The sequence below is a fragment of the Tachysurus vachellii genome, chromosome 6 (genome assembly GCF_030014155.1).
Source record: "Tachysurus vachellii isolate PV-2020 chromosome 6, HZAU_Pvac_v1, whole genome shotgun sequence".
In the NCBI taxonomy this organism is placed as follows: domain Eukaryota; kingdom Metazoa; phylum Chordata; class Actinopteri; order Siluriformes; family Bagridae; genus Tachysurus; species Tachysurus vachellii.
Window position 1 is genome coordinate 19202785 of NC_083465.1, and position 8776 is coordinate 19211560.

The following is an 8776-nucleotide window of genomic DNA, read 5'->3' on the forward strand; positions in this document are numbered from 1 at the left end:
ACCTAATGGTGAATCTTACTTGGACCTTTTTGCATTAGATGTAAATTAACAAAAGGTTTGGTGTGCAGTGTAACTGAATAGGCAAGTAGCTTTTCTTGCTGGTTATATTGTCATCCAATAAGAGCTGCCAGCATGCAGGTTTCATAGAAAAAAACACTAAAACACCACCATTTTTCTAACTCCTGCATTTTGACATCATTAAACCAGCTGAACCGGTTTGCTGATGAAAGATTTGTTAAAACTCTTTATTAGCGGTTGGTACAAGTGGTGGCAAGTATTCAAAGTTGTAAGTGAGCTTTTCTCCCAAGCCTTTGATTACATCGACACTAACTCTTGACAGTAATACTTGAAAATTCCAGAGCCTCCAGGATTGGCAACTGTCAGCAATGTGAGTTTCATAAGCATCAGCATTGAGATTCCCTTTCCTCCCCTGAGCAAGGATAAGAGAAACCTGACACTGTGAGCTTTGGGACAGCTATGATCCCCATCTCCCTGTCAAGGCCCTGGGCCATCTGTCATATTGGCAAGGGAGGAAGTACTGATTAAATCAAGCTAATATTCTTTTCCCAGGTCTGATCTCTTTCTCCCACAGGTGCAGGTCAGGCACACCTTCCTTTTGCTGATGCATAAACATGCACTGTTAGATACACAGCCACTCAGAACCATTGTATACTTCCTGCTAGTGGAGCTGACACACAGCCGTGTGTGTGTGTGTGTGTGTAAAACCACAAGTTAAGTCTACATTTAAAGCTGGGCCACATACACATGGAGACAGCCTAAGAGGCACCATGTACACAATCCTATCCTGCTTCCTACAGATCCGGAATGGATTGAAGTTCTTCATCACCATGACTGATTTCCTCCACATTAAAATTGATTTCCTCCTCTTAAAGGCTTGCTTCATACCAGGTATTTTCCCCCTCAGCGTTAGTGCAGCCAGGTGTTTTTTCTGCATGTTAGTACAGCCAGAACATACAGGGATGCACTAATGTGTTAACATTATTCTCTTTGCTGTGTCTCAACCAGGCTTCAGGTGAACGCTGACTGCTTGTGGCAAGGGATGTCCAGTTCTATTTTGTTTGCCCAAATTGTGATTTAACAACCATAATTGTTGAGTCTCTCTGCCTGTGAAATGGATCTCATTCATTTATGATTTATTTAATATTTTGGAAAGAAGAATTAAGTCAGTAATAGCTCTTCATTTGACATTTTCCACCACAGGGAAAGTCTTAAGGGTGGAGAACTCTGTGCTGTTCGCTTTCTCCATTATGTCATTTCTCCATTATGCAGCTTCTCTATTATTTTCTTTAAGAGAGAGGGGAAATGAAGAGTGATAAAGTTTTCACAAATTTCTCACAACATTTATTGCAACTTTAAACAGATAAAAACTATTAATGTGTTGTTCCTGAATGCATTTTCTTTTAAAGCATACCCAGATTGTTTCCAGTTCCTCAATGAAGATAAATTGACCAGCTACCATTCATTAGCTTCTAACCCAATTATCAACAAATAATTTATTACATGTTTAGCAAGAAAGAAACCATTACCATTATCATTACCATGTTTCTCTTATTGTAATATATGAATCATTTCACTCTTAAACATCCACTTTTGTTAAATCTTTAATCTTACTCTTTTCTGATTGGCTGGCATCTCTTGGCTGTTACTCTCGAGTGAGACTTCTTTCACGCCTCATTTTTGACACATTTGATGTTTATGGTCAGGTGTGTGATGCCATTTTCAACCCTACACCCCTGACACAGGACTGACTCAGAATAACAGTATTGGAAAGGTTACTCTTGGCAGCTTAGGCCTGTTATATTATATTCCATCCTTTCTCTACACCACTTATCCTACTAGGTCACAAGGAACCAGGATTCTCAGAAGACTCTGGGCAATAGGTAGGCTACACCGTAAATACGATCTATTGTACGGCACAATTGTGCACATACTCACACACCACAGATGATTTAGAGACGCCAATCAGCCTACAATACACGTCTTTGGACTGGGGAGGAAATCCCCAAGGCATGGGGAATACATGCAAACTCCACACACACATAGCAGAGGGGGGAATTGAACCCCCAACCATGAAGGTGTGCAGCAAACATATAAAGCTATATATGTTGTTTTAATTTACTTATTGAATAACTTTTTTTTGTTCATTTTCAAGTTCTTTGCATTGTAGATTTAAGACCCTGAAGACACACACACTTCAAAGGGGTTTTTGCCTTAATACCCCCCCTTCCTCTGTCATGCAACTGTACATTATTATTCTTCAGACGCAATGTGTGTCTGGGAAAAAGAAAATAATGGCAGCATAACTACATACATGCAGCAGTCATGATTTATGAAGTCTCCTTAAGACTTTGAAGCACTTAACTCCAGCAAACTCCCAATTGAGGTATGAAACATGTAGATAAACAGGATAGCAGCTTTAAATTGGCTTTCAGCTTTCAAATAAAGAAGTTACTTCAAACTCCCTAAATATTTCAAGTGCTTGGTGAGAATGTTGCTTACTTAATGAAATAATTTTTGCCCCCTGAAATCAGTATCACGATGATCCATTTAGATGAACCAGATGAAACTGTAAGCTACTGAAGAGTCTTCAGGCTTATTCCAGAAAGGTTCTTCTTGGTGTGTATATTAGGTTACACATTAATACATACACATTTATAGTGCTGGTTACGCAGCACTATAAACTTGGCAGACTAATAATCTAAAATGTTATATTTTATATATCTACTATATATGTACTGTTGTATGGTGTGCAGGAAAAGCGTATCTTCCATGTTTCAACAGTAAATGAGGAAAGCAGGCTGTGGCCTTGGCAGAGCAGAGCCAGAGCTTTGGCAAAGCTTGAATTCTATTGAAGCATTTGTCTTTCTTACTCCTCACTCTTTTCTTTGTATGTCCCCATGCCAAGCATGCTTTGTTGATCTGGCGTTAAGATCTGCCCTATCATCAGGGCCTTATTGACCCTGCCTTCAGTAGCCACTGTAAGTGATACTAAAAGTCTTGTCTTGAGCTTAATGCACTATTGATCACTTTCATCCCAATGCAGATGAGCTTAAAGGAACACTTGATTCATTCATTATCTTAATATATTGCCTTTAATCTAATGTATAGTAAGAATACTGTTTGACTGCATTTCTATTTTTTTATCATCTACAGACAAGCAAACATACCAAAATCTAGTGATACATGTCTAGAGCATGTTTGCATATGATAGAACATATAAATGCAGGGAAGAATAATTCAAAAGGAAGGAAGAAAATAAAGAAGAAGGAAGCTAAGAAAAAAAAAGACAGACAGACAGACAGACAGACGCAAGCTGGTGCAAGTGAATCATACCTAGGAAATAGTCTACATGTCACACAAGGTACTGAGGTGAATTGTTTGTTTATGTGTGCATTTTGTTGTCTTTGCTCTGGTGACAGAAGTAATGAGTGATGCCTCTGACAGAGCTGGAGGAACAGCAACAGATACCCAGCTGTGTCCTAGGAGGGTGCATGGGTGCATGCTGTCAGTCTAGATTTTTAAGTTGCCTTAAACACACACTCCCATCCCCCTCTGCCGTAAACTCAGACTTCCACCCTTGCATGATCACAAAAGTGGTTCAAATATTAACATAAACTGGACGATTGAGTAAACAGATCATGCCGCGCCTTAACGAATCGCTCAGGGTCATGCGGGTTCGGTTGCAGACCAAGAAACGACGCGGCTTCTTGTTGATTTCTACATTGTCCTGTGGTTAAGTTGAATCTGTGTGTATAGTGCAGTGAAGGAGGAGATGTACTGAGTGATTCGTTCTCTTCAGCACAGGCCTGCTGCCTTAGGCCACACACAACATCTGTCAGTATGATAAAGGGAGCCAGAGAGAGAGAGAGAGAGAGAGAGAGAGAGAGAGAGAGAGAGAGAGAGAGAGAGAGAGAGAGAGAGAGAGAGAGAGAGAGAGAGAGAGAGAGAGAGAGAGAGAGAGAGCGCACTGGCGCTTCCCAGCCCCCTTCTTCCCCAGGGTGTTGCTCCAGCTTCTTTCGGGGGGATGGGAGCCCCTTTGGGGTGTCAGTCTGAACTGCATGTTTTTAAATCTCTCTTTTTTTTTTTTTACCAGCTACTGCACATACAGACCAACCATGATATTTCACCACAACTTATTATAATTCTGCTTTTCTTTGTACTGACATTTTCCTACATCTTTTGAAAAGGTCAGTTCAAAACCAGTATCAACCCCAAAACCACCATGCCTTTCTTTAGTAGAGAAACATGGCCTTTATTTAAATACATCTCATCATGAGCTTGTTTTTTCTTTATTGTTTTTTTTTTGTCCTTCATCTCCCCCTTTCTAGTTGGCACATGTTGGTGTTGGCACTGTTCCTATGTTTAAAGTCAAAATGTTAGCTTGCAGGTCACTACATCCAATAGAAACTCTACATATGAAGCAGTCAAGCGTTATCCCGTGGTCTGTTTTATGTACTTGAGTTAAATGCTATACATTAAAGTGAAGCATATGTAAATATCAGTAGGTTCATTTCTTTATAGGAGCCAGATGTCTCCTGCAATTTATGCTAATGAATCACGCTGTACTTTTTCCAATGGTTAAAAATTTGCTGTGTTTGATGGTAACACAGTCATAGTTCGTTGTCATTATGTGGTTGATAGAGAAGGCCAATAAGATGGGAGAATTTCCATTTCCGTCCACAGATGTGAGCTCAGCACTTCCGTGGCTACAGAAACTGATGAGCTTTTCATAAGGAAAGAGAGAGATCTTAGCAAAGAATGTATCTATCTAGGTTGCTAGATCAGCTCTGCTATGTATATGTACTTTTATACAAATATGTGCATATTTGTCTTGCTATACAGTTTAATGAAAAATGATACACAATAGTAATTAAATACAGTTTCAGTATCTTTTATCCAGTTCAGTGGTGCAGTGGATCTGGAGACACAAATACATATGGGATGGGACAGCTAGACATTACAGTGTTCCATCAATACAAATACAAACCACTTATTACCTGGTTCCTCTCAGATCATACTGTGAATTTAAAATGCATTCACTCTCGGGGCACAGACTTGTCAAACCTATAGATAAAAGGCTCAGTGCTAGAATTAACTGAAAAAAGATTAGAAACCAGATTATTTCTATATTACACAATTAAAAAAGTACATTTCTGATATTTCTCACTTCATTAAACATTAAATAATAAACATTTCTCAGATCACTTTTACCTATTCATTGGATAGAGTTTCAGATTTGACAGGATTTATGAGTTCGTAGCAGGTGGGGGCTTTAATCATGGGTCTGGACAGGGGGGAAGGTGTTTGGGGACGAAATAGAAAAGTAATGATTAAAATGCCACGCCTGAGCTCTGTTATTTATATAATGATTTTCTCTGAGCATTGAGTTGAGAAGTGTAAATTTAAAGCTAAAGCTAAAGCTTTTTTTCACCTTTGTGTCTACCTTACTATAAAAAGCTCACGTCTGCTCTCATCCTGTGGCACCTATATTTTCTAAATGGTGTATATGATTGTGTATCATTTTTTTATTTGTTAGAATTATCATAACCTTGTTGATGCCACTTCAAACATTTCAGTGCTCACTTCACTGTCACAGTGTTCACTCAGTTTATTCTTCTGAAAAGCATACATAGAGTTTTGAACCAATGCATGCTTGGATTTCATCTGATGTCATGCTCCAGAAATTATAAAAAGGAATTCAAATGCTTACCCTACTTCTAACCTAACTTTTCACAGCATTGGAGTCATGTAAGTGGTCGTGAATGTGTGAGAAGTGTGTGAGATAACGTAGGCTCTAAGTCACAACAGGGTTCAGTCAAGATTTTATATTCAGGATTCATTTATACAGGTTTTTGAATTACTACATTGAATGATGTAGAGTGAGTGTGATCAATTCAAGCAGTATTAACATAAACCAGTTGGACTGTGAAATTTCATGAGGATTTTGATGCTGATGGGAAACTATAACTGTAGTGTTCAATATAAGGGATTAGCCCATACATGTTAATATTGAGCAGCGGTAATGTCTCTGTTGCAAAATATCAGTACTGTGGATTTGATTCTCAGACAGCGTTTGAGCTCAGTGTTCATTGTTAATTAGTCTCTTTGAAAAAACTCAAATCGTGTTGGATGTATGGAAATAAATTATGTTAATATCACTAAATTAAATTACATGGAACCGACATAAGCATGAAAAGACACTAGCTTTTTTGCCTTGGACAGGAATCACTCTGATATTTGTTAAAGCTAACCATCAGCAGACTGGCTTGATTCCAGACTATGGTGGTGTGTTGGCTGTGGTTTTGGGAGATTTTCATGGGTGGAGATGAAATGAAGCTTTGGAGGAGCAGAAAATCGAGTGGAAATTCAGATCCACCAAACCTCAAATAATCAACATCAGCTATAAACATCCATCTAGCTTCAACACACTGGCACACATGTATATATGTAAACACACCCTATCAGATTCAAAATGGTATTAAACACTGATGATATATAAAGAGCAACTGTGAGCTCATTGTGTGGAAGATGTTTAGCATTAATGCAGACTTGCTTCCTTTGAGTTCATTTGGGATTCTTTGACTTATGTCCCAAGCAGCCAGTGTCAATGACTAACATGTATTGTGTCATGTGTCAGTGTAGAAAGAATCTGGGAGGTTTAGTAGTCTTTTGGGTCCACATGAACACACACATCTGCTCCAGCTGGTGTGTGCTTCATTCATTTAGCCAACAGAGCAGAACAAAGCTGTGCATGAACATCAAAACCTGCCAGACAATAGCGAGAGCGCTCATCTCTGCAGCCTCTCCATGGTGACTAAATACAACACACTTGCAGGTAGCCAAATCAAAATGATCGAACCACACAGCCCCATCAGCAGCATTTAATTAGCCTGGTATTTACATGTGATGAGTGTAATTGAAGAGTCATGTCAACAAGTCAAGCATTTTAAACTGCCATTGTTCCTCCAGCTTCACTTACACTGATTGCAACTTTGACCTGTGTTACTTTATATCCTAACTAATTAACATCTTTAATTAATCATAAATTCATCTGCAAACTTTAATATATTTTTTACATTTTTAATGTAACATTTATTATTACTATATCTTCTTAGGAAAGCATAACAAATTATATATGTTTATAATGTGTAACAATGTTCAGGTCATCCAATGGAAAGACCAAGACCAATATTTGTTGTGCTGCAAATGTACAAGAGGGAGCGTCTGAGTCTGAATTTATAAGGTGAACTGCAACAATTTGGATTCAGCATTACATGACATTTGAGATGTATCAGGAAGAGGAATTATATATCCAAATGCCTTCAAGCAGGAGGACCAGTTGTAAAGTTTAAGGATTATGCACTAGTGTCATATCACAAAGGTCCAGATTTCCCTGTCCTGACACACCTACTGAACCTGGTGAGCTCAGGTGCATTTGATCCAGAAAAGTTTCACCTTAACCATCAGTCCAGATCTGTGGTTATTTGGATGTTAGTGTGGCCTCTCACATATGTGTCTCATCCTGCTGTGAATGTAAGGGTTCCAGCTGTCCCATTTGTGACTTGTAGTGCTTCCTGGGTAGAGATCAGGATTGCTCATCCTCTAATCTCTTATAATTATCACATTAGTACTGCTAGAGCTGGCTGCAAGCACACCTTTATCCCTCACATTCTGCTCACTGATTAACAATGGATGTTCATCAGATTGCACTGACCTTGTTTGATCTCAATGCAGCTATTTTATCATGTATTGTTCATTCTTACCAGAGGCTAGAAAAATGGATTTCCACCTGTTTTGAAGGTGCCCGTATTCAGCATTGAATTTATTTGTGATGCCACACTCCACAGTTGTGGTTATTGATTTATATGAAAGAATTCACTCTGGGCTTTAGGAAATTTATTCTATTGTGGCAGTTGTATACTGTGTTTCTAAACTTAAAATCTTTAGTTGTGCATTCCCTTTAATCTCTACTGATTTTATTGTAGTGAAAATAACTCCTCTTTCCAATTGCCCTGCTCACTAGCATCAAACCACAGAGTCACAATACTCTGCATACCTTTTTGGTTACTCTTGTACATACAATGTACATAATACATAAATTAGCACTACATATATATATATATCTACTGTAGCTATCGCTATTGTTTAACTTATTGTTTAACTTTATAATAAAAGGTAATTTTGACCTTTTCTTTGGCAAATATTCGAAACATGGTTTAAAAGGCTTAACATGGTTCTAATAACAATTATTAGAATTGTCAAGCTGGTATTCATGTTTAAGTACTTGTGCGTTCTTGTCATTCCTTTCTACAGCTTGCAGAAATCAGACCTCTTCCACAGAAAACAACAATGCGTACAGTTCCAGAATAGTGCAACTAATAAACCCCTATTGTCCAGAGATATGAAACCCAACGACGCTACAGCCATCCATGTGAACATTGGGTGAAAGGGAAGACTTTCACGCTCTGCTGTCAATCACAGTAACAGTACCTGTCAGCATCTGTGAGTTCACGTATGTGGAAGCGGTCAGATAACATTTCGCTCTGAGCATGTTACAATGCCATGTGAAAGAGCAGGAGCAGCAGTTTAAAAATATATCACAGCTGGCTTTATGAGTTTCAGCTTTACTTATGTGTTGCATGTAAATTGGCTGAACAATACTGAGCTGGTCTCTAAATACATTTGAAATTATTATAATGGAAAATAACCATAATATTTGTTTTAAATGTAAAAATTTTACTACAAGAATCAGCCA